Raw genomic sequence first — 27,015 nt, forward strand, 5'->3', positions numbered from 1 at the left:
CTGTTTGAAATGAAAACTCGCAGCTGGTCCTCCCCTTCCCAAAGCTTGCTAATCTGAATTACCACAAATGCAGAGTGATAATGCTTTTGAAAAACATAACACAGTTTTTCATTTGAATTTATGTTGAAAGGTAATTGTGTGTATTCACCTCCTGGCAAATAGAAGGGGAAGAAATGGAGGCAGTGAGAGATTTTACTTTCTTGGGCTCCATGATCACTGCAGATGGTGACAGCAGTCATGAAATTAAAAGACGCCTGCTTCTTGGGAGAAAAGCAATGACAAACCTAGACAGCATCTTAAAAAGCAGAGACATCACCTTGCCAACAAGGTTCGTATAGTTAAAGCTATAGTTTTCCCAGTAGTGATGTATGGAAGTGAGAGCTGGACCATAAAGAAGGCTGATCACCGAAGAATTGATGCTTTTGAATTATGGTGCTGGAGGAGACTCTTGAGAGTCCCATGGACTGCAAGAAGATCAAACCTCTTCATTCTTAAGGAAATCAGCCCTGAGTGGTCACTGGAAGGACAGATCCTGAAGCTGAGGCTCCAATACTTTGGCCACCTTGTGAGAAGAGAAGACTCCCTGGAAAAGACCCTGATGTTGGGAAAGATTGAGGGCACAAGGAGAAGGGGACGACAGGGGACGAGATGGTTGGACAGTGTTCTTGAAGCTACCAGCATGAGTTTGGCCAAACTCCGTCTCATTGGTATTGCCTGAAGTTGTGCTTTTACTATCTTCCTCTTAACAAACTCCCAGCCATCATGAACTCCCTTTCCTTTTAGTATTACTGTCCATGGGATCTCACCCAGCACTTCCCTAAGTTTTATGAAGTTGGCTTTCTTAAAGTCAAGAAATTGAGTCCTAGTATGCTTGGCTGCTCCTTTCCGCTGTATAGTAAACTTCAGAAGAGCATGATCACTCGCGCCTAATTATCCTTCCACTTCTACCCCACTAACCAGGTCATCAACATTGGTTAGGCCCAGATCTAAAATGGCTGTTCCTCTTGTTGCTTCTCCCACTTTCTGGACAATGAAGTTGTCTGCAAGGCCAGTGGGGAATCTGTTTGACCTTATGCTCTTGGCTGAGTTTGGCATCCAACAAATATCCGGGTAATTGAAGTCCCCCATTACTACTATCTCCCTTCCTTTTGCATGCTTGGCCATCTGTTCCAGGAAGGCATCATCTATGTCCTCCGTTTGGCTTGGGGACCTATAGTAAACTCCCACAATGAGGTCCCTGTTATTCTTCTCTCCCTTAATTTTGACCCAAATGCTCTCACTTTGGCTTTGAGGTTCTAAATCTTGGATCTCTTCACAGGTATACACATCCCTGACATATAACACTCCTCCTCCTCCTTTCTTGTCTGGTCTGTTTCTCTGAAATAGATTGTATCCCTCCATTATTACATTCCAATCATGGGACTTAGTCTTATTTCTCAACTCAGTCTCACTCCAACGTCAATCAAATGCTAGCATAGATTGCGAACCTTTACTATATTTTTGAACATATGTTTCATATCTATCCCATGTTTTCCATAATTTTTTGTTTTGAATTGCTTGAAATTCCCCATGCATTTCTAGTTGTGGACACGCAGTGGCAGTGTTGCCTACTGTAACGTGTAGGCCTAGCAGTTTAGAGGAAGCTTCCTAACTGTAAGCTAATTGGACCAAGCAGATATATTTCAATTTTGCAAGCTTTCAGCGCTTCTAATTGTTTCCTCACCATGTTAAGTTTAGGCAGCATTTAGTAGTGTCTGTGCATGTGCAGGTTTCTTGTGAGGTAGTTAGTCTCCCTCAGGGGCAGCAATACAGAGCCTTTTGAACTCGGAGCTCCTCAGTCCAAGGCAGCCTTCCTCACCAACTTGGTGCCCTCCAGATGTTTTGGACTGCAGTTCCCATCAGCCCAAGCTGGAAAGGCCCAGGAGTGATGGGTTTTGTAGTCTGCATCATCTGAAATGCACCAGATTGAGGAAGGCTGGACTTTGCAAACTGTATCTGTCGTGATATCCCCTCATTCCCTGCACCTGCTCCTTAATTTCTGCTTATTTGAGGCCACACATCTGCTTCTGAGCCACTTGGCTCCCCTGTGCCCCCAAATCAAGACCAAACCCTGAAAGTTTTGGAGGTGCCATTTAAATGTTTTTTGCACGGCTATTATTATTGGGGGGGGGGTTCTGTGATTGTTTTAAATTTTTTTATTATTATGGTATGCAAATCATGTTTTTTAATTATTATTTTATTTATGATTTTCAGTTTCATACATTTCAATAATTTTACAACCATTTTAACATTTCAGCAATCGACTTCCTCCCCCTCCTTTCTGCGGTTCCTTAAATTTGTCCCCCCCCCCCCCGCATATTCCAAATTAACTTAATTGACTCAGTTACAGATAGGTAGCCGTGTTGGTCTGCCATAGTCAAAACAAAAATAATTCCTTCCAGTAGCACCTTAAAGACCAACTAAGTCAGTTCTTGGTATGAGCTTTCGTGTGCATGCACACTTCTGTTTCAGTGTATCTGAAGAAGTGTGCATACACACGAAAGCTCATACCAAGAACTGACTTAGTTGGTCTTTAAGGTGCTACTGGAAGGAATTTTTTTTGTTTTAATTGACTCATTTATTCATCTACTTTAAATATATACTCTTATAAAACTGCAGGTTATTGCAATAATCCTGCCCACGTTCTTATCTGTTTACAATTTATTTGTAAATATTCAATAAACCATTTCCATTCTTTTGTAAAAAGTTTGTTATCTTGATTTCATATTCTTCCGGAAAGTCTCGCCATTTCTGCATATTCCATAAGTTTTTGTATCCGTTCTTCTTTTGCTGGGAGTTCTTCTTTTCCATTTTTTTGGAAAATGGAAGAAGAGGAAAATGGGGCTGGGGGTGTAAATTGCGTTTTTAATGTACAGCGCCCAAGGATCTTCCAATGAAGGGCAGAATATAAATTTAACAACAACAACTAGTGCATTTCTGCCCCCTGAACTTGCTTGTGGCTAAAAATGCGAAACGAGACGACAATATGCTAGCACCCCGACAATTGGAAATTGCAGAGTTTGGAGAAAATGAAGGATAAAGTGCGAGACTGGTTACATTACGCTCAGATTAAAGAAGTTTTTTAAAATGACAAAAAGTTAGGGTTACAGGTGGAGAAATCAAAGTTGGAAACAGAATTGTTAGAACCAAAGACTAAGGTACTATCAAGAATGTATAACTTGCTGTTAAAATGGAACACACAAGACGAAATGGTTAAATCTGCTATGATAAAGTGGGCACAGGATATTGGGCATAACATTATGTTTGAGGACTGGGAAAGGTTGTGGACCACTGGGCTGAACTTCACTGCATGTAATGCGTTGAAGGAAAATGTAATGAAAATGATATACAGATGGTACATGACCCCAGTTAAACTTGCCAAAATATACCATTTGTCTGATAATAAATGTTGGAAATGTAAAGGAAATGAAGGAACATTCTTTCACCTCTGGTGGACTTGCCCTAAAGTGAAGGCCTTCTGGGAAATGATATATAATGAGTTGAAAAAGGTATTTAAGTATACCTTCACTAAGAAACCAGAGGCTTTCCTCCTGGGTATTGTCGGCCAGAAGGTGTTAAAGAAGGACCGAACATTTTTTATGTATGCAACAACGGCAGCAAGGATACTCATCGCTAAGAATTGGAAAACACAAGATCTACCCACACTGGAAGAGTGGCAGATGCAGCTGATGGACTATATGCAATTGGCGGAGATGACTGGCAGAATCCGAGACCTGGGAAAAGAAAGGATTGAAGAAGATTGGAAGAAATTTAAGATTTATTTACAAAAATATTGTAATTTGGTTGAATGTTAAGAAGGATGCTTGATCATAAATAATTGGCCACCACTAAACTAGACTGGAATTTGATGATAAGTGAGATTAAGGAAAACATAAATCTTTCGGAGAATTGCTAGACTATACTTAAATGAGTGGATATAAGATTGTAAACAAGATGATAATTTGCTTGAAAAAAACTTTTTAACGATGTAAGTGGGAGCAGGAGACGTGAGGAAGTCCAAACAAGTTATGAAAATTTGTTATAAAAGACAATATGCTAGCACCCCAAATCCCTTGTGGTACAAGCTGATTGGGGGGCAGAGAGACACCACCTCATACTCCCCCCCCCCAAAAAATGGGTGACCGGCTAATCCTGCACTGCTGGGGAGAAGATGTTTGTGTTTAGAGGAAGACAGAGGTCACAGGTTGCCAATTTGCTTTACATTGAGAGAAGTGTGAGGGAGATGTGAGCACATGAAATGCTCTGTGTAGGTCATTTGGCCATGTGGGTCACTTTTGGTGTGATGTCAAGGGGGCAGGTGTGAGCAACTGCTTTGGCGCTGATTTAAAATTGGGGTTTGGTTTTTGCTGCCCAACTCCCCAACTCTGAGTCCCCAAAGTCCATGATTGGTCAGAGAAGAATGGATGGAAGATCTACCACAAGAGTGATAATCTATGTTGGAAATGTAAAGAAAAAGAAGGAACCTTTTACCATATGTGGTGGACTTGTCCCAAGGTGAAAGACTTCTGGGAAAAGATTTATAATGAATTGAAAAAAATGTTGAAATATACATTTATTAAGAAACCAGAAGCCTTTCAACTTGGAATAACAGGTTTGGAATTGCCCAATAAAGATGTTAGATTCTTTTTGTATGCCACAACTGCAGGTAGAATTTTGTTGGCCAATTACAGGAAGAAAATTGGAAATTTCAAGAAGTACCAACAGTGGAGGAATGGCAGATGAAGATGATGGACTTTTTGGAGTCCACGACCAGAAGGAGGAGGGGTACCAAGAAGAATGGAAGAAATTTAAAGGCTATTTAGCTAAATATGTTAAGATAACTTAAACAGAATTACTTGTGAGTATCAGATTGGCCTAGGATTTAAATAAGTGATGTTGTAGAATATTATGGTAAAAAAAAAATTGAAAAGAAAGATGTTAATTGACCAAGAAAATTTTATGTGAAAATAGTTTTGGAAAACTGCTACAATGATTTATATGGAAACTCAGCCAGGGGGACTCGAGGAAATCACCCAACAATGTTAACAAAAGTGGAATTATTACAGCTAGGATAAATGTTTGTTTGTTTGTTTTTTGATGTTTTTTCCTATTTGTTTGTTATAAAGTTGGAAAACTAATAAAAAAAATTGAAAAAGAAAAAAAGAAGAAGAATGGATGGAGGCAGGATCCAGTGGAAAGCAAGGCTGATCTTTATTTTCCTCCTTCCAAGGAGTGAAAGACCCTGAACCAAAGTGTGCAGGAACCTTGTAAGACTTGACATTGCCCAGCCCCTTAGCCAAAGGCCACCCCAAAATCATCATAGGAGGTAGTCTACAGCAGAAATCCTGTCTGCCAGGATACCTGATAATGGTCACTGGTTGCATTACTTGGGCAGCCTGGCCATTCTTTGGTGATGGTTAATACTTTAGTTCATGGGTAGGCAAACTAAGGCTCAGGTGCCGGATCTGGCCCAATCACCTTCTAAATCCGGCCCACGGACGGTCTGGGAATCAGCGTCTTTTTACATGAGTAGAATGTGTGCTTTTATTTAAAATGCATCTCTGGGTTATTTGTAGGGCCTGCTTGGTGTTTTTAGATGAGTAGAAGGTGTGATTTTATTTAAAATACATCTCTGGGTTATTTGTGGGGCATAGGAATTCGTTCTTCTTTTTTTCAAAATATACCGTATTTTCCGCCCCATAGGGCACACCGGCCCATAGGGCGCACCTAGTTTTTTGGGGGGGAAATAAAGAAAAAAAATTTATGCCCCCCCTCCCAGGCGCGGGGCTGGGGCGGGGGAAGCCCGAGCTTCCCCCGACCCCAGCCCCCAGAACAGGCTGCTATCCGCAAGCCTAGGGAGCCCGGCTGGAAGTTGTGCCGGTCTCCCCAGGCTTGCGGATATCTGCCCGAAGTCACGCAGCTCTCCCACAGCTTGCGGATAGCTTCCTGAAGCCTGGAGAGCGAGAGGGGTCGGTGCGCACCGACCCCTTTCGCTCTCCAGGCTTCAACGAAAGCCTGCATTCGCCCCATAGGACGCACACACATTTCCCCTTCATTTTTGGAGGGGGAAAAGTGCGTCCTATAGGGTGAAAAATATGGTAGTTCAGCCCCCCCACAAGGTCTGAGGGACAGTGGACCGGCCCCCTGCTGAAAAAGTTTGCTGGCCCCTGCAAGTTTAGTTCCTGAATCCAGCTCACAGGCTCACCCTATTCACACGCAAATAGGCTCTTAAAACAGGATTTGTAAGCGAAAAGACATACCCCATTTGCCTCCCTTACCGCAGAGGAATATTTGAGGTCATTGGGTGAGTCCAAATGGCTTCAGGATTGCTCTCCTTTCAGACACATCGTTTATATATTTAGATATGTGAGCATTGATGAATATTTATTCTATATTTGAGACCTTAGAACAGCGCTGGTCCTGCAAACTTTAGTGGCAATGGCTCCACGTTCCTCTTTAGTTCATGGTGCAAGGAATTCGGCTGAGGCGATGAGTATGGCACAGTGATACAGTTCAGCACAAAAACCTATCTGGCAGGCTTCATAATGCCAGCCATCTGTATCAAGTCACAAAGAACTTATTTATGTATGCTACAACACCAGCAAGTGTCTTGATGGAAGAATGAGGAAATCCTAATGGAAGAACAGTGGCAAGAAAAATTGATGAGCTACGCAGAGTTGGCTAAATTGACATACATATTGCGGGACAAGGACAATTGTGACTTTAAAGAAGAATGGGAGCTTTTTACAATTTATTTAAAAGGACAACCAAATGAATTGGACTCCTTGGCAGGTTTTGAATAAACATACACAAATTTATTGGTTGATAACATGGTAGATAGATAACGTAAGGATATGTATAATTTTATAACATGTTGAGAATAATATGTGCTGAGAAATCAGAGAGGAGCTGAGGGAAGTCTCTGAGGGGGGAGGGAGGGTTTGAAGGTGGTGGAAAAAGGGGGAAAATAATGAATACGATAAGTTTTTATAATTTGTTATGTTGAAATTGTTAATAGAAACTTTAAAAAAGAACCTATCCAGTCATGCTTAAGAGGAAGTATCATAATGATAATGATGATGATGATGATGATGATAATAATTATTATAATAATAATAAACACTCCCCTTTCTGAACCCCATACGCTTATTTATCAAGGTATGCACTCCCCTTTCTCTTTATATCCCGAGAACAGTGTCTTCTGCTGTGTTCTGAAAAGAAATCACCAATATTTGCACTAGAAAAAAATGGTTTCATCACCGTGTGTGTGTATGCAAATTTCAGACCAGCTGGTTATTATAGTGCCCAATCAAATAGCCAATGTTTCACAAAACAAAGAATGGCCAATTTTGGTTTCATGCTTTGTGGACCTGAAATGTGGACACATTTTCTCTCTTTGCCACTCAGACAGACACACAGACCAAAACTGTTGGTTTTTTCTTTATCTTAAAGTGGTCAATAATGCTACTCAGGACCCAGGTTGGTTTCAGAGATGTACCGTATTTTTCGCTCTATAAGACGCACCAGACCACAAGACGCACCTAGTTTTTGGAGGAGGAAAACAAGGGAAAAAAATATTCTGAATCTCAGAAGCCAGAACAGCAAGAGGGATCGCTGCGCAGTGAAGGCAGCAATCCCTCTTGCTGTTCTGGCTTCTGGGATAGCTGCGCAGCCTGCACTCACTCCATAAGACGCACACACATTTCCCCTTACTTTTTAGGAGGGAAAAAGTGAGTCTTATAAAGCAAAAAATAAGGTATGTTTGCAGTTTGACCTGCTTAGCTGCTGGTGAGGAGGAGTGATGGCTTGCAACGTTTGGTTGTTATGTTTTCAAAAATAAAACTAAGAAAAAGTAGTGTGGACAACTGTTTATTCCTATGCACCATTCGCTGCGCATACTCTGTGTTGATGAAGAAGTTCAACAAAAACTACCCCGCTTTCTGTTTGTTTCCTTGAAAAACCAGTCAAGAAACACGTGAGGAATCATTTGGGTCACCCATTTGGTTTGCTAGGTCCCTTCAGCACCCCATAACTTCAGGCTTCTGTGGTGGGGCCTGGTGAAGTCCACAACCAATCAGTGGGGCTTGGACATGTTGCTCATGGTTGTGTTGTTAACGAATTAACTGCTCTTAAACAAAGTGTGCCTTTCACTTTACATTGGGGAAAACCATATTCTGTTTGTTTCTTAATACCTTTTTGGTGTTATAAAACCTTTTGAGTGACACAGAAGAAGTTCCAAAGGAATAGGTTGCAGGAGATCACAATGAGTGGTTCACCTAATGAGTTTTACCTGTAAGCTGTATTTTCTCCAAAAAAGGAGAGACATGTCCCTTATTTTCTTATGTGCAGATTTTCTATGTTCTGATGCCTGGCAAATATTTTACATTTGTGCCATTGAATTTGGCATTGTGCCTTCGTTTCTAATTGAGACAGTTAAGAAATCTGTGATGGCGCAGTTATCTGTTTTTTGGACATGATTGAGGATTGCAGAGCCAGAGGCAAAAAGGTCTGGAGAGATAAAATCAGATATGGAAATATGGAAATATCGTGAGAGGCAGGACTGAGATATTGATACGTTTTGAGGTTCAGACTGTGGGAAGTCGTAAAACCAAAATTACAATTCGGAAGACAATTTGATCTTTTTTATTTTGTTGTTGTTGTTGTTTAGTCGTGTCCGACTCTTCGTGACCCCATGGACCAGAGCACACCAGGCACTCCTGTCTTCCACTGCCTCTCGCAGTTTGGTCAAACTCATGCTGGTAGCTTCGAGAACACTATCCAGCCATCTCGTCCTCTGTTGTCCCCTTCTCCTTGTGCCCTCCATCTTTCCCAGCATCAGGGTCTTTTCCAGGGAGTCAAGTCTTCTCATGAGGTGGCCAAAGTATTGGAGCCTCAGCTTTAGGATCTGTCCTTCCAGTGAGCACTCAGGGCTGATTTCCTTCAGAATGGAGAGGTTTGATCTTCTGGCAGTCCATGGGACTCTCAAGAGTCTCCTCCAGCACCATAATTCAAAAGCATTAATTCTTTGGCAATCAGCCTTCTTTATGGTCCAGCTCTCACTTCCATACATCACTACTGGGAAAACCATGGCTTTTACTATACGGACCTTTTTGGCAAGGTGATGTCTATACGTTTTAAGATGCTGTCTAGGTTTGTCATTGCTTTTTATTTTTATTTTAGTTTTTTATTTTTATTGAATTATGATTTTTATGATGCTTTTTATTGGAAAATTAATAAATGCTCTAACAACAACAACAAAAAGAAATCTGTAATGTGGAAAGCCGGGACTGAAAAGATCCCTAGGTAATAATTATTTGTTGGAAAAAAACGCAAACGTATCTTGTAATTCATGACATGAGATCTTCTGAGTAAGTCTGCCATCTAGATCATTTGCATAGATTTCCATCCCTGGCACTTAATAACTCCCCCAATTTTATCCCCATCATTCGGAAGCTGGGCTGCTTGGTGGTGATAATATCTGGGAGACAAGTGTTCAGCCAACGGCAGCATCATACTACAGATTTGTTTGATTTGGCTCATCCTGAGTTTCTTTGAGGGTAACTTTTCGCAGAGATGTCATTCCTTGCAAATTTCTCCGGCAGGCGTTACGGATTCAGTAACCTATTGTTGTTGTTTTCTCCTCTCCTCCCAGAAGCCAGAGGGCAGATTGTCGTCACCAGACCCCAGCTTCTTTACAGGCAAATCCTGGGGACAGAGTCACCATCGGGTGCCAAGCTTCCTCTTCCATGAGTGATGATATGACCTTATATCAGTTTAAACCAGGACAGAGACCCAAGCTACTTATTCACGATGCTACGAGCCGTTTTGAAGGGACCCCAGATCGCTTCAGTGGTACCTACAGTAACACTGACTTCTCCTTCACCATCAGCGACGTCCGTGAAGAGGATGAAGGGATATATTTCTGTGCCCAAAACTACAGCTTTCCTCTCCACAGTGATACACTTCAGTACAAAAACCACCTCAGTGCATGAAGGCAGGGGAGAGAAATGGAACTGGTGTTTTGCAGCAGCAGCAGCAGCAGCAGCAGCAGCAGCAGCAGCAGCAGCAGCACCACCCTTCTAGCTTGCTGGAATGGAGGGTGAGAGAACAACTGAAAGCCCATGCAGATCAACCAAAAGAAAGCCAGGTTTTTGGATTCTCTAAGAACTTTGCTTCCAGGGAAGCTGTGCACAATGTTAAAGAGGCGGCAGCTTCACCTCAACCTCAGTCCAAGGCACAGGTGCATCAGAAGCTGCGTTGCACTGAGTCAAACTATTGGTCCACCCAGCCCAGGGCTAGATTAACCACTAAGCAAGATAAGGACGCAGGCGGTACAGTGGTCTAAACCACTGAGCCTAGGGCTTGCTGACTGGAAGGTCGGCGGTTCGAATCCCTGTGACGGGGTGAGCTCCCTTTGCTCGGTCCCAGCTCCTGCCAACCTAGCAGTTTGAAAGTAGATAAATAGGTACCACTCCGGCGGGAAGGTAAACTCTGGGGTTGCGGCGCTCATCTCGCTTTATTGGCCGAGGGAGCCGGTGTACAGCTTCCGGGTCATGTGGCCAGCATGACTAAGCCGCTTCTGGCGAACCAGAGCAGCGCACGGAAATGCCGTTTACCTTCCCGCCGGAGCAGTACTACTCCTCTCCACAGTGATACACTTCAGTACAAAAACCAGCTCAGTAGCCTAAGGCAAAAGGATGAAATAGCAGCGGGTGTCTTGCATCAGCACCCTCATTTCAGCTTGCAGAATGGGGGAAGACTGGAAGAAAGAATAGGAAAGGGGGTGAGGACCAATGGCCTCTGAAGTTCAACCAGGAGGAAGGTTGCTTGGACATGGCTGTTGAAGAAGACCGCACAGGAACTGCCTTTTACTGAGTCAGACATGGCGTCCAGAACTCTGTATTTTCTACACTGACTGGCAGTGGTTGTCCATGATCTCAGTCTTGAGTTTTTCCCACCATACTTGGAGAGGTCAGGAACCCAGGACCTTTTGTATGCAATGCAGATCATGTGGGCCCTTTCAAAGGACAGAAGGCAAATTGGCAAGGAGTGGAACTGCATGAGGGCTTGATGTGTACCAGGTCAGAAGGCCATCTCTCACTTCTTCCAGGACTTGGGACAGAGACCCATGGCACAAAGGTGCTGTTCCGAGAACTAAGATTTCATGTGGCTGGCCCATTGCAGTCCAGCATATCCAGTGACCTTGTAAGAAAAAGTTTTTTTAAAAAAAATGGTTAAAAAGAGTGAAGCTGAGGCTCCAATACTTTGGCCACCTCATGAGAAGAGAAGACTCCCTGGAAAAGACCCTGATGTTGGGAAAGATGGAGGGCACAAGGAGAAGGGGATGACAGAGGACAAGATGGTTGGATAGTGTTCTCGAAGCTACAAACATGAGTTTGACCAAACTGCGGGAGGCAGTGGAAGACAGAAGTGCCTGGCGTGCTCTGGTCCAGGTGGTCACGAAGAGTTGGACACGACTAAACAACTAAACAACAACCACAAAAAGAGTGGGGGGAGGACAGGACGAGCTCTGTGGCCCAGTGCAAAAGTCCTGGGGCCTGGACCTCATGGACCATTCCGTGACAACAACTTTCCTTGCCTACCTGAGCATCTGGTGAAATGATTGGAGTTGGCAGTGATGGTCTTGGTCTCTGCACGGTGGAGACTACGAAGGGTCAAAGCTCAAGGGTAGAACCTCTGCTTTGCATGCATAAGGTTCCAAGTTCAATCCTTGGCATTTTTAGGTATTCCTGGGGAAGAGACCCCTGTCTGAAACCTGGAGACCTGTTGATGATCAGTGTTGACAGTCCTTAGCTAGATACACCAATGGTTCAAACTTGGTCAAAAGCATCTTCCCTATCTTTCTACTACAGAGTCCACTGGAATGACGTTAGGCCAAGAGGTGGCCCTCTCTGCCTAGTGAAGGTGCTACAAGCGTGGGCATCAAACAAGAGCATTCGGAAAAAAGGGTCTGAAAGCTCACTGAGACAGATCTTGGGAATGGAGCACTGTGATGAAGCCAACCAGCCCGCGCTATTGAGGGACCTCTACTTTTGGAATAAGAAGTCGATGCATAACCAGTGCTTTTTTTCTGGGGGGACGCAGGGGTATGCATACCCCTAAACATTTTGTGAATCTAGGTTTGGCCTCATTGAGGGGCAATATATCAACCTGAGTAGGAAATGAGAAGGGTCACGAGTGGCACTGTGGGTTAAACCACAGAGCCTAGGACTTGCCGATCAGAAGGTCGGCGGTTTGAATCCCCGTGACGGGGTGAGCTCCTGCTGCTCAGTCCCAGCTCCTGCCAACCTAGAATTTCGAAAGCACGTCAAAGTGCAAGTAGATAAATAGGTACCACTCTGGCGGGAAGGTAAACGGCATTTCCGTGCGCTGCTCTGGTTCACCAGAAGCGGCTTAGTCATTCTGACCACATGACCCGGAAGCTGTACGCCGGCTTCCTCGGCCTATAGAGCGAGATGAGCGCACAACCCCAGAGTCGGTCACGGCTGGACCTAATGGTCAGGGGTCCCTTTACCTTTATTTTAGGAAAATGAGAGTACCCCTAAACATTTTTTTCGGCAGAAAAGAGCACTGGGTTCAGCTGCAACTGACATTATTCCGTTTCGTTGTGCTTGCGGCCAATAAAGGCTCTGTAACCATGTCAGTACACGTAACTGACCAGTTCATTTCTGGTTTGCATGAAATCATTTCCAAATAAGGAATATGATTTGTAAGGATCACATTTCCGGAGTGGGGTGGAGGAAGTCAATACATCGATAACTGTTGCGACTAAGTGTCTGCAAGTGCTGTGTAGGATGAATGAAACAAGTACAATGGAGTACCCATGGATTTGGGCTGTGTTTTGCACTCTGATTTCACAATAAAATCATTTGGGAAGAAAGAAGCAACCAAATCAATTTTATAGGAGGGAAGGAAAGACATGACATGGTAAATCACCACAGAACTGTCACTCTAATTGGTTAAATCCTAAATTGTATCATTTTCCAACAGAGTTAAGAAAACTGGAAGCAAAGAAGTATTAACCGTAAACAAAGGGCCCTGAGTTGACATTGGCCTATCATATTCCAACATACACAGTTATTTTATATTCCACGTTAGAGCTTTCCATAATTCCCACTCATCCTTACTAACAACATATCCTCCAATGTTACCTTCTTCATATTGGGCTTTTTGAAGTCAATGTGCATTTTAAATTTGAAATGCCCATTCAGTGCTTATTTGAGTTCATAACACTGACAAAGTTAGTTGAGCCAACTGGTACAGCTCATGAGTCCCATGACATGCTGAGCACTTTTGGCGTGCTTTTGAACTGCGAGGTTGGCAGAAGCTGGGACCGAACAATGGAAGCTCACCTTGTCGTGGGGATTCGAACCGCCAACCTTCCAATCTGCAAGTCAAAGCAGTGCAGTGGTTTAAACCACAGCGCCACCCACATCCCTCTATTCAACAATAGCTCATCTTAAAAAGAGTTTCAGAAGGTCATGCTACTTCAAGTTACCTCTTGACTTCAGGAATGATTCCAGCTCATCCTTGTTCCTGTTCTGTACATGGAATATGAAGAGTGGAGTTCTGGGATGGTGATTCTATATCCATGTTATTGGCATGAAGAACAACTCCCGTCCTCCTCCAAGACTACATGTGACGACACTTTAATTCTGTCCATGTCAAACAGCATAATATTTAGGTTCTAGGTATGTAGCTGCAAGTATCACTTCATATTCAAACTGCTGCTTTTCATATATATTTTTCCTCATGCTGCCTACCAACGTGCTAGAAAACTCTATTGACTGCACTTTAGCAATTGCCAGCTGGCACCTCGACCATGCCCCACTGAAATCCCCTGTGGCCACCTGCTCAGATGGCAGAATTATCGTTGCCACTTGGGCAGGTGCTGGTGCAGCTGTCAAGTTTCTGAACTGATATTCAGTCCTTCTCACAGGTTCCCGTGGCCCCAAATTGCTATGTCTTGACACAACTCCCATCGTTCCAACAGTCTCACCAACATGTCACAGCTTCAGCGCCATCTTGGAGGGCAATTCAAGTTGTGCTTCTACCATTCTCTCTCTCTCTCTCTCTCTCTCTCTCTCTCTCTCTCTCTCTCTCTCAAACACACACACACACACACACACACACACACACCCCACTCTCCCAAAGCCCAAGTTGACCCACTGGACCCCCTTGCTGAGTGGGATCCAAACCTTGCTCCACCACCAAGAGTATATTCAGAAGCTGGCTGAGCTCTGCAGTGTGTGTGGGAATTAGATCAACTGATGGATCAATAGATCCATCTATCAATGCCACCTTTGCTCCAAGGAGCTCAGGCTGGCTTACATAATTCTCCCTTTCCCACTGTATTGTTACAGCAAGCCTGTGAGGTATGTTAGGGTATGAGAGGGTGTGCTTAGTTCAAGCTCATCCTGAGAACTTCTTGACTGAGTGGTATTTGGACCCTGGTTGGGTTGTGCCGTTCCAACTGCTACAGTGCCCTGGCTCTCTGAGTATCAATTCAAGAGATTCAAGGGATTCAAGGGATTTCTCTAATGGAGAAATCCACACATTATTTGAGATTTCAACAAGAACTGGACAAAAAAGATATCAATTAATGAAAGACCTAAGCTGAGAACTAAGGACCTGAAAAGACAGAAGAGGGGTAACTTTGTGAGATGCTTGGGTTGCCAAGACAGCTCACTGCTTCTCTCAAGGGCATCAGAGGGGATTACAGTGGATTATAGACCTTATGTCCAATCAAAATATGGAAGTTGATGATTCCTTTGCTTCAATGCCAGAGCTAGAATCTACCCTGTCTGAAGATCACCAGGAAATAGGGATGTGGGTGGCGCTGTGGGTTAAACCACAGAGCCTAGGACTTCCCGATCAGTAGGTCGGCGGTTCGAATCCCCGTGACGGGGTGAGCTCCTGCTGCTCAGTCCCAGCTCCTGCCAACCTAGAATTTCGATAGCACATCAAAGTGCAAGTAGATAAATAGGTACTGCTAAATAAATAGGTAAACAGGGTTTCCGTGTGCTTCTCTGATTCCCCAGAAGCGGCTTAGTCATGCCGGCCACATGACCCGGAAGCTGTACGCCGGCTACCTCAGCCAATAAAGTGAGATGAGCGCTGCAACCCCAGAGTCGGTCACGACTGGACCTAATGGTCAGGGGTCTCTTTACCCTTTACCTTTATAGTTCATCATGTTTGAACAAGCAACAACCTTTAATCAAGATCCACTGAACCGAGAGGAGAAAGCCATTCAGGGGTTAATGTACTCTCCACTACAGGACAGCGTTCCTGAACTGTGAAGTTGGTTTCTCCTCCCCTTTATCTCCTTGCTTTTGCTATAACAACTGATGGCTGATACAGTGGTACCTTGGGGTACATACGCTTCAGGTTACAGACACCGCTAACCCAGAAATATTACCTCGGGTTAAGAACATTGCTTCAGGATGAGAACAGAAATCGTGCTCCGACTGCGCAGCGGCAGCAGAAGGCCCCATTAGCTAAAGTGGTGCTTCAGGTTAAGAACAGTTTCAGGTTAAGAACCAACCTCTGGAACGAATTAAGTACTTAACCCGAGGCACCACTGTATTGTTAAGCAAAATACCCAATTCAAACCTTAAACTACGCCTGTCTTCCTTCTGGTGAGACAAAAACCATGCTCTGCCTCAAGTAATACTACCAACCCATATTTTCCTCCTGTAGTATTTCCATATACCGTATTTTTTGCACCATAACACTCACTTTTTTCCTCCTAGAAGGTAAGGGGAAATGTCAGTGTGTGTTATGGAGCGAATGCCTGCGGGTGGCGGGGGGGGGGGTCAGCTGCAGTCGTGAGCAGAGGATCCATGGTTCCCCTTCCCTCCTCTGTGGTTACAAAGCATGGATCCACATGGATCGTCAGGATTTTTGCATTGGGCTACTCCATACTCACTGTCAGATCACATGTCTGTGGCCACAGCATGAACCACAAAAATCATATACAGTGGTGCCTCGCAAGACGAAAATAATCCGTTCCGCGGTTCTCTTCGTCTAGCGTTTTTTTCGTCTTGCGAAGCAAGCCCATTGACAGCTTAGCGGATTAGCGCTACTGCTGTCAAGCGGCTTCCAGCGATTAGCTGTTAAGCGGCTTATCAGCGGAACAGCTGATAAGCGGCTTAGCGGCTTAAGAAAAGGGCGGAAAAAGCGGAAAAAACCCCGCGGGGGGATGCAAGATTTTTTTCGTCTTGTGAAGCAACCCCATAGGGAAATTTGTTTTGCGAAGCGCCTCCAAAACGGAAAACCCTTTCGTCTAGCGGGTTTTTCGTCTTGCGAGGCGTTCGTCTTGCGGGGCACCACTGTATCCACTATTTCGTTTAGAATATTTTTTTTCTTGTTTTCCTCCTCTAAAAACTACGTGCGTGTTATGGTCTGGTGCGTGTTATAGAGCGAAAAATACGGGTAAATATGCTGCCTTTTATATACTAGGTGCAAAATTTTTCTATTCTGGTGTTCCTTTGCATTCATGTAAGTGAATTTGGGATTGTGTCCTTTACTTCTAATGGAGTGAGCTATAAGGTGGAATATCTATTATGCAGGAAATCGGAGCAGAAAATGATCTCTGCGGAACGTTTTCTTTCCAGATAGGCAAAACTATTTTGTAATTCAGGAGCTCAGATCTTCACATTCATGTTTCTCATGTCTGTATCTTCCTTGGGTTGCTTCTGTCTTAAATCACAATCCCCACAGGAAGGGACTCTCATCCCTTGCACCCCTTCAAGTCATTTGCATAGATTTCCATCCCTGACACTTAATAACTCCCCCAATTTTATCCCCGTCATTCTGAAGCTGGGCTGCCTGGTGGTGAAAATATCTGGGAGCCAAGAAAGAGTGTCATCCACAGCAGCAGCAACATGTTACGGCTTTGTTTGATTTGGCTGGTCTCCAGTTTCTTTGAGGGTAACTTTGAAGAGTTGCGTTCTTCTCTCTGAATTTTTAAGGCAAATGTTGCAGATCCACTAACTTGTTTTATGCCTCTCCTTCCAGAATCCAGTGGGCAGATCATCACTCAGACACCGGCTTCTTTACAGGCAAGTCCTGGGGACAGAGTGACAATCCAGTGCAAAGCTGCCTCTTCAGTCGGCCGTTATATGGCCTTATATCAGTTTAAATCAGGTCAGAACCCCAAGCTACTGATTCATTCGGGTTCAACCCGCTTTGAAGGGACCCCTGATCGCTTCAGTGGCAGCTACAGCGGCAACGACTTCTCCTTCACTATCAACGGTGTCCATGCAGAGGACGAAGGGGTATATTGCTGTGGCCAGCACAACACCACACCTCTCCACAGTGATACAGCTCAGTACAAAAACCAGCTCAGTAGGCTAAGACAGCAGGAAGGAATGGCAGTGGGTGTGTTGCAGCAGCACCGCCCTTGCAGCTTGCTGAATAAGAGGGGGCTGGAATGGAGTATGAGAAAGGGGGTGAGGACCAATGGCTCTGCAGATCAACCAATAAGAAGACAGCCTGGGCCTGACTGTTCCAGGTGATCACACCTTTTCCTCAGACTCCTCCTCCTATTATTATTGTTATTATTATTATTATTATTGACTGAATTTATGTATCTCCATATGACATATATATGACATATAATTTTTATATGTCTGAAGCACAAGAAGGTGGTCCATGTTTTTTTATTCTGATTTTGTCATGAAATTATTTCGGAAGGGGAAAAGAAGCAAGCAAAGAGGAAGGGGGAGGGGAAAGAACTTGGTAAATCACCACAAGACCAGTGTTTTTTTCTAAAATAATGTTTAGGGGTACTCTCATTTTCCTACTCATATTGAAATACTGCCCTTCAATCTTCATTCACAAAATGTTTAGGGGTATGCGTCTCCGTGTGTGTCCCCAGAGAAAAGCACTGCGTGACAAGATTGTCCCAGGACAGATTATATTGTTTTCCAGCTAATTTATGAAAACTGAGGAAACAAAGCCCATAAACAAGTGTACCTGAGTTGATATTGGCCTATCATATTCCCAGCATGCATTGTTGTTTTGTACTCGGTATTGGAGCTTCCTGTAATTTCTGTTCAGTCTTACCTCAGACCTTTTCCTTCATGTCGAGCTTTTAGATCACAGTATGCATGATGCCATGATTCTAAATTGTAAATATACATTCAGGGTATCCTTGAGTCAAAGCAAGCCAACAGGCACTCTCACATCAGATTATTCCTGAACTCCCCCAATATTTCAAATATTTACATCTCATCCTTGTCGCTTTTCTGTTCATGGACTTTGCAAAGGAGAGTCCAGGGGTGACTATCTTATATTCATGTCATTGGCATGAAGAATAATTCCCACCCTCTTGCTTGGCAACATGGGATGACACTTGGCTTTAATTCTGTCCATGTCACATAACCAGGATATTTAGTATTTTTCGCCCTATAGGACACACCGTCCCATAAGGCGCACCTAGTTTTTTGGGGGAGGAAATAAAGGGGAAAAAATTATTTCCCCCCCAGGCGTGGGGCTGGGGCAGGGGAGGCCCGAGCTTCCCCCGACCCCAGCCCCCAAACAGGCAGCTCTCTGCAAGCCGTGGGAGCCCAGCGCTGGCTCCTGCTGCTTACGGAGAGGTCCGCGAAGCCTGGAGAGCGAGAGGGGTTGGTGCACACCGACCCCTCTCGTTCTCCAGGCTTCAGCGAAAGCCTGCATTCGCCCCATAGGACGCACACACATTTCTCCTTCATTTTTGGAGGGGAAAAAGTGCGTCCTATAGGGCGAAAAGTACGGTAGGTTCTAGGCCTATAGCTGCAAGTATTATTACTCCCTATTCAAAAAATGATTTTTCCTATTTTTTTTCTCTCATGCTGCCTACCAATGTGCTAGAAACCTGAATTAGCAGGACTTTAGAGATTGCCAGCTGACGCCTCAACCGTGTCTCATAGAAATCCCCTGTGACCACCTGCTCAGATCGCAGCGTTTTCGTTGCCACTTTGGCAGGTGAATGAATGAATGAATGAATGAATTTATTACGGTCATAGACCAGAAAAAACAACAACGATAGTTTACAAGGGGAGTAATGGTGTCAATTAAAAATTGTAAAATTATACATAAAAGCAATACACATATGCACACACACACACACACACACACATACACACACACGCACTACAATGTATGTATAGACTTAAAAAATGAGGGGGCTTGTCCAGGGGTCAAGTCTTTTACTTTTTTACAGCTAATGCCCTCCGCTTGATCGCAGCCGCAGAAAATTTGGCCACTTTCAGTGTTACTTCTGGGTTTTTATCTCCTAGTAGGATTTTCAGCCGCTGAGATTCAGATCGATCTGGAAATTTCTGAACGATAGGGGAAATAAACAGTGACCTGATATCCCCATAGAGGTCGCAGTGTAGCAACACATGTGAAACCGTTTCCACCTCTTTCAGACCACATGGGCAGACTCGTTCAGCATAGGGTTTGCCCACGTATCTGCCCTTTAGTAAGGCAGATGGCAGTACATCAAATCTGGTAAGGGTAAACGCCCGCCTGTATTTTGCGATTTGTAAATCCAGCAAATATGGTGTTAGATTGAACCCTTTTCCATAATCTTGGATGGCTGGATATTTATCTATCTTGCTCATATGGTCCTGAAGCTCTACATCTCCTATTCGCTGGCTCACCATCCTTTTAGCCTTTTCAAAACCTGAGGCTATAAGTTCTTGTGGGGAAAGCCCCAGGCCCTTCAATTTTTCATAGAGCAACAATCTCCATTTAGACTGGAACGGGTCTAATAGAGTCAGTGGAGCCACTCCCACTGGGAAAAATATGAGTTTTAGCCAGAAGTGAATTTTCAGGATCCATATCCTGGCATTGATAGGGAGTTGACCTACCTCCAGCCTAATGGCTGTGTTGGAAACACAGGTAGGTAACCCTAGTAGGGAGCGGTAAAATTTAGTTTGTACAGATTCCAGAGACTTGAGTTTTTGACAATTAAATATCTGGGTGCCATACATCAGTTGTGGAAGTATTTTTGCGACAAAGACCTGGGAGGCAGCAGGAACATATTGACCTCCTTTTCTATAGAAGAATCTTATGATAGCTCTGGAAGATCTTTGCGCATTTGCAATGGAATTCTTAATCTGATGGCACCAGGATCCCTTCTCATCAAAGATTATTCCAAGATATCTAAAGGATGTTACTTGCTCAATAGGTTGGTTATTAATTTTCCATTTATGTCGGAGTTTTCTCTTGGAGAACACCATAATTTTTGATTTAGTGTAATTTATTATTAGGTGTTCAGCTTCGCAATACTCTGTAAGAGCTCGTAAAAGTTTTCTTAGACCCACACAAGAGAAGGAAATAAGTGCCGCATCATCTGCGTACAAAAGGACTGGGATTGGTATATTATTTAGGTTTGGGGGATGTTTGGCAGGTGACAAAGCAGCTGTCAGTTTCTGAACTGATATCCAGTCCTCGTCGCACATCATCACAGCTGCGTGTTGCCATGTCTTGACAAGATGGCTTTCTTCCATTTCAACACTCACCACCTTTCCTCCAAAGAGTTCAGGCTAGCACACATAATTCTCACTCTCCCCATTGTATCTTCACAACAACCTTGTGAGGTCGGCCACTTTAGTTGAGTGGGATTTGAAGCCCACTCCCCCAGCTCCTAGGCTGATATTGTAACTGCTACACTGCACTGTCTCTCCGGACATCAGTTCAGGAACTGACAGCTGCTCTGCCAATCAGCCAAAGTGTCAACTAAAACACTGGACTCTGAATATGTTGTGCATTCTCAGTACAGCCAACACCAACACTGGGAAGGTGTCTGAGCAATTCAACCTAGGACAGTTATTTTGCAGAAAAGAGCAGTGATGTTCTCTCACCTATTATGTCACCGAAAGGTGTTTGACAGAACCTTATTTCACAATTTGTATTCTCAGCGTGCTTCCGCATTGCCTTGGCTGAGGGTTCCTACGGGCCTTTTGGCCATGACAATGCCTGCCATACCTTCCAACATTTCTCTGATCAAAATAGGGACATCCTATTCCATAGGAGTAGTCGTTGTCGTTGTTGGAATATTTATATCCCCGCCATCGGACTGTGTTGCCACAGCCACCCTGGGTGACTTCCAACAGTGGAACCTTGGTTTTCAAATGTCTCAGCTGCCGAACATCTTGGAAGTCGAATACTGAAAACCCAGAAGTGATGTTTCTGTTTTAGAACACCCCTCAGAAGTCAAACAGCTTCCAATGCACATTTCTCTATTTTTTCAATTGAATTCTCTGACTGGCCATTGAACGTTGGTTGTTGAACGTTTGGAAGTCGAACTGTCTTCTGGAACGGATTATGTTCGACAACCGAGGTTCCACTGTATACAAAAACATAATAAGACATCAAAAATTTAAAACCTTTCCTATACAGTGGTACCTCAGGTTAAGTACTTAATTAGTTCCGGAGGTCCGTACTTAACCTGAAACTGTTCTTAACCTGAAGCACCACTTTAGCAAATGGGGCTTCCTGCCGCCGCCGCACCGCCAGAGCACGATTTCTGTTCTCATCCTGAAGCAAAGTTCTTAACCTGAAGCACTATTTCTGGGTTAGTGGAGTCTGTAACCTGAAGCGTATGTAACCCGAGGTACCACTGTACAGGGCTGCCTTCAGGTGTCTTCTAAAGCTTGTATAGTTACTTATGTCCTTGACTCTGGGGAATCACATAACTGCCAAAATTCCTCTGATGGAAAAGTGGGACATGCCAGCATCAAATCAGAAATTGAGATGGTTTCTGGAAATCCAGGACTGTCCCTGGAAAGGAAGGGACCCTTGGAGGGTCTGTGTTCCCTCACCTTTCTGGTTCCCTAGGCCTGTTCTAGACTTCACAATGGTTCATATTTGCAGAGCACATATGAGAAAGCTAATCTCTTGGCATGCACATAGAACAAAGGTTTCATACCTAGTTGTGTATATTTACAATGCATGAGCTTAATGGACGGCAACATGAAAGAATGAAGAGAGGCAACAGAGACTAAGCGTGGTTTTGGCATGATCGATCCTACATATGAGTGTAAGTATGCTATAGACAGTGCTAGACAATTCTTGGACCAAAAATTATCCATTAATGAAGATGATTGTCTATGAGGAGGTGAGAACTTCTCTTCATTTCATTAAGTTTGCTTGAAATCTCCCTTGATTTCCTTCTGCTTCATGCATTGCAACATCCACCACAGACAATTCTTCTGCCCTGAAGCACAATCTCACAGGGCGGGACATTCTTCTACTCCTTTGCATACATTTCCATCCTTGACACTTCATAACTCCCCCAGTTTTATCCCCGTCATTCTGGAGGGGTTGTCTGGCGGTGAGAATATCCCGGAGGGAAAGGGAAAGGTTTCACGAACAGCAGCATCATGTTTCAGATTTGTTTGATTTGGCTGGTCTCGAGTTTCTTTGAGGGTAGGTTTTAAGGGAAGTGTTGTTCTTCCTGATTTTCTCGGGGAAATCCTTCACCATCTTCTTTTCTCTCCTCCTAGAATCCAGGGGGCAGATTGTCATTACTCAGACACCAGCTTCCCTACAGGCAAGTCCTGGGGACAGAGTCACCATCTTGTGCAGGGCTTCCTCTTCTGTCAGCAGCAATATGGACTTCTATCAGTTTAAACCAGGGCAGAAACCCAAGGTGCTGATTTATTCAGGTTCAAGCCGTTTTGGAGAGACTCCGGATCGTTTCAGTGGCAGCCACAGCAACACTGGCTTCTCCTTCACGATCAACGGTGTCCATGCTGAGGACGAGGCAGAATACTACTGTTTTCAACGCCAAAAGTTCCCTCTCCACAGTGATACAATTCACTACAAAAACCAGCTTGGTGGCCTAAGAAGGCAGGAAGGAATGGCAGTGGGTGTTCTGCATCAGCGGCATTCATTGGCAGAGCATCTTTTTTGAAGTCAGAAGGTGTGGTGATCACACAGGGTCCCCGGACATTTAACGGTCTATTGATCCCTGTGCCACCACTGTGCTTGCTTCCCCGCTGCCACCAACCAGTAAAAGGTAAGGTAAAGGGGCCCCTGACCATTAGGTCCAGTTGTGGCCAACTCTGGGTTGCGGTGCTCATCTCACTTTATTGGCCGAGGGAGCCGGCGTACAGCTTCCGGGTCACGTGGCTAACATGACTAAGCCGCTTCTGGCGAATCAGAGCAGCACACGGAAACACCGTTTACCTTCCCGCCGGAGCGGTACCTATTTATCTACTTGCACTTTGACGTGCTTTCGAACTGCTAGGTTGGCAGGAGCAGGGACCGAGCAACGGGAGCTTACCCCGTCGCAGGGATTCGAACTGCCAACCTTCCAATCCTCAAATCCTAGGCTCTGTGGTTTAACCCACAGCGCCACCCGTGTCCCAGTTACTCTCTGGTAAAACACTGAGTCCAGTCAGTTGTTAAAAGTGAACCAAAAAACCAAGTTTATTTTACAAACATTAACAAGTTTATGGTTTCTCAGATAATATTCCTGTTAGTATCTTAACTTTAGTTTCTTTACCGGCCTATACCTTCCCAATACCTTCTGACTGATTATCTCAGTGGTTTGACTGACTCTTCTTAACAAATTCTCTTACTCTCTCACACCAGACTAGCCCAACCCTCAGACTTATCTTCTCTGTCTCTTCTAACTCCAGACTGTCTTCTCAACAACTCTAACTCCCTAAAAACCTCTGTGCTTAAAACTTTTACACAGTTAACTCTGCCCCCCCCCCCGGGTTCCCGTTGCTTAGTAATTTTACAATTAGTTAACCCTTTCCCTATGAACCCAGTATGTTGCTACACACAGAGGGCAAACACCACAGAAGGTTCCAGCTTAAATCCCTGATATTTCCAGCTACAGCACAAGCATGTGATCCCTGATCTAAAATCCTGGAGAGTCCTTTCAGGCTTGGAGTACATGGACGGTGTGTGTGTGTGTGTTAAAAACCTCACCTGCCGGATCCAGTTTCTCACTCCTAACCTAGTTTGAAGAACATTTCTGGAGCACTCAAAAGCTTGCATGTTATGTGTTGACATTTGGGACTGCCTAATTGCCCCAATTCATATTAAGAAAGCTATTTTTCATCTACTGTCTATATTGTTATGCTGCCTGCTAACATTATTATTATTTTTTTTAAAAAAAAAACTGTACTGATGTTACTGCTGAGCTTTCCAGTTGACATTTCAAGCATGTCCCACAGAAATCCCCTGTGGCCAGTTGTTCAGATTTCAGCATGTTCGCTGCCACTTTGACAGGTGGCAAAGCAGGCGTCAGTTTCTGAACTGATGCCCAGTCATTGCCACGGGCCAGGAGGGGGCATACATTAGATTTGGTTCGCATTTAAAGGTGAACCTACCAGATTAGCACGTTCCCAAACTACATGAGAACCGAAACACAAGTATGCTTAAGAATCTGCACTTACCTGAATTTTCCATAAATTTCCCCCACCAAACCACATATACAAAAAAAATCAATATACTAGTGAGAATAACATAAAAAAGCACATTCTGCTTAGGGGAAATTGCCAGAAAAATGATGTACATTAGCTGAAACTCTCTAACGGCTTTACCACACTGGCTCTCAGAATATTAGTTCAGCAACTGACATCTGTTTTGCCAATCTCACCTCAATGCCACAAACTGGATAGTATCCAGTTACACTTGGGGTATGCAGTCGTACCCTGGTTGCCAAACGCCTTGGAACTCATACAGTTTTGCTCCCAATCGAAAACCTGAAGTGACTGTTACAGTTTTCCAACGATTTATGGAAGCCGAACGTCTGGTGTGGCTTCCGATCGGCTGCAGGAGTCCACTGCAGCCAACCAGACACCGTGCTTGGGTTTCCAAACATTTTGGAAGTCGAATGGACTCCTGGAACGGATTCCGTTCAACTTCCAAGGTACAACTGTACTAGAAGACTGTACTAGAAGACTGTATTGTCAGTTGACACCTCAACCACGTCCCATAGAAATCCCCTGTGGCCGGCTACTCAGACTGCAGGTTTTCATTGATACTTGGGCAGGTGTCAAAGCAGCTGTCAGTTTCTGAGGTGATATCCAGTCCTTGTCACAGGTTACCATAGCTACCTGTTGCCATGTCTTGACAACACTGGCGTAGTTCCAACAGTCGCTCCGACCTACCATAGGCTCAATTCCATCTTGAAGAACTATCCAAGATGGATTTCTTCCATTCTAACGCCCACACACCACATTTCCTCCAAAGAGATGAGGCTAGCATGCTTAATTCTCCATCTCCCCGTTATATCTTCACAACAACCTTGCGAGGTTGGCCAGGGTGAGAGAGTGTGATTAACCCAAACTCCTTAGCTGAGTGGAATTTGAATCCTGGTCCCCCAACACCCTAGGCTGATACTGTCACTGCTTCAGGCACAAAACTGGAGCTGGCCTGAAAACATATCAAGGCAATATATTATTTCTGGAAAGATGAATCATTTTGTAATTCAGCAGGTCAGATTGCACTTGTCTTGTATATCAGAAAGTGAGGTCTTCTCATATACTGCCATCTGTGGGTCGGCAGTGGGGCAGTGTGCCTTTGGGGGTGAAGTCAAACTGTTGGAAGTTTGCAATGCCTCATGTTGCCCCCTGCTTTATGAGCTGGAACCTCGACCACAGACATTTCTTGTTCCCCACAGGAAGGGACTCTCATCCCTTGCACCCCTTCAAGCCATTTGCATAGATTTCCATCCCTGACACTTAATAACGCCCCCAATTTTATCCCCGTCATTCTGAAGCTGGGCTGCCTGGTGGTGAAAATATCTGGGAGCCAAGAAAGAGTGTCATCCACAGCAGCAGCAACATGTTACGGCTTTGTTTGATTTGGCTGGTCTCCAGTTTCTTTGAGGGTAACTTTGAAGAGTTGTGTTCTTCTCTCTGAATTTTTAAGGCAAATGTTGCAGATCCACTAACTTGTTTTATGCCTCTCCTTCCAGAATCCAGTGGGCAGATTGTCATCACTCAGACACCGGCTTCTTTACAGGCAAGTCCTGGGGACAGAGTGACAATCCAATGCAAAGCTGCCTCTTCTGTCAGTTACTATATGGCCTTATATCAGTTTAAATCAGGTCAGAACCCCAAGCTACTGATTTATGGGGGTTCAACCCGTTCTGAAGGGACCCCTGATCGCTTCAGTGGCAGCTACAGCGGCTACGACTTCTCCTTCACTATCAACGGTGTCCATGCCGAGGACGATGGGGTATATTACTGTGGCCAATACAACAGCTATCCTCTCCACAGTGATACACTTCAGTACAAAAACCAACTCAGTGGCCTAAGACAGCAGGAAGGAATGGCAGTGGGTGTTCTGCAGCAACAGCAGCAGCATTCTGCGATAGAGCATCTTTTTCCAGGTCAGATTGTTCCAGGTTACATACCTGGCACTATCAGCAACAGCAAAAGCAAGGAACCCCTGGCAAATACCCTGTTGAGCCCTGTCAGACTTGGATTACATGGACAGAATGATATGGATCTCACTCATTGAATCCAGTACCTCTCTCCTAACCTTGTCCAAAGAAGACTTCTGGAGCACTCAAAAGCTTCCATGTTATGTGTTGCATGTTATGTGTTGATATTTGGGGTTGCATATTTGCCCCGATTCATATTGGGCATCAGTTTCTGAACTGAGACTCAGTTTTTGTCACAGGCTGGGATGGGCGATAAATTAGATTCCGTTCATATTTAAAGGCGAATTTACCAGATTTGCACTTTCCTGAACTATGTGAAAACAGCGACACAACCAGAAATTCACGCTGAATTTTTCCCAAGAATTTCTCCCACCAAAACAAAGCATATATTAGGGGAAAGCGAGAATAAAAATAACATAAAAGTGAAAACAACATGCAAAAATGCATCTTGTTGAGGGAAAATTGCTAGCAAAAGTGTGTACATTAGTCAAAACTGTACGCAAAAATATATTTATGGGGAGAAATTTACAACAAAAAGCTGAGGAATTTCC

The sequence above is a fragment of the Podarcis gaigeae genome (assembly GCF_964106915.1).
Source record: "Podarcis gaigeae genome assembly, chromosome: 13".
In the NCBI taxonomy this organism is placed as follows: domain Eukaryota; kingdom Metazoa; phylum Chordata; class Lepidosauria; order Squamata; family Lacertidae; genus Podarcis; species Podarcis gaigeae.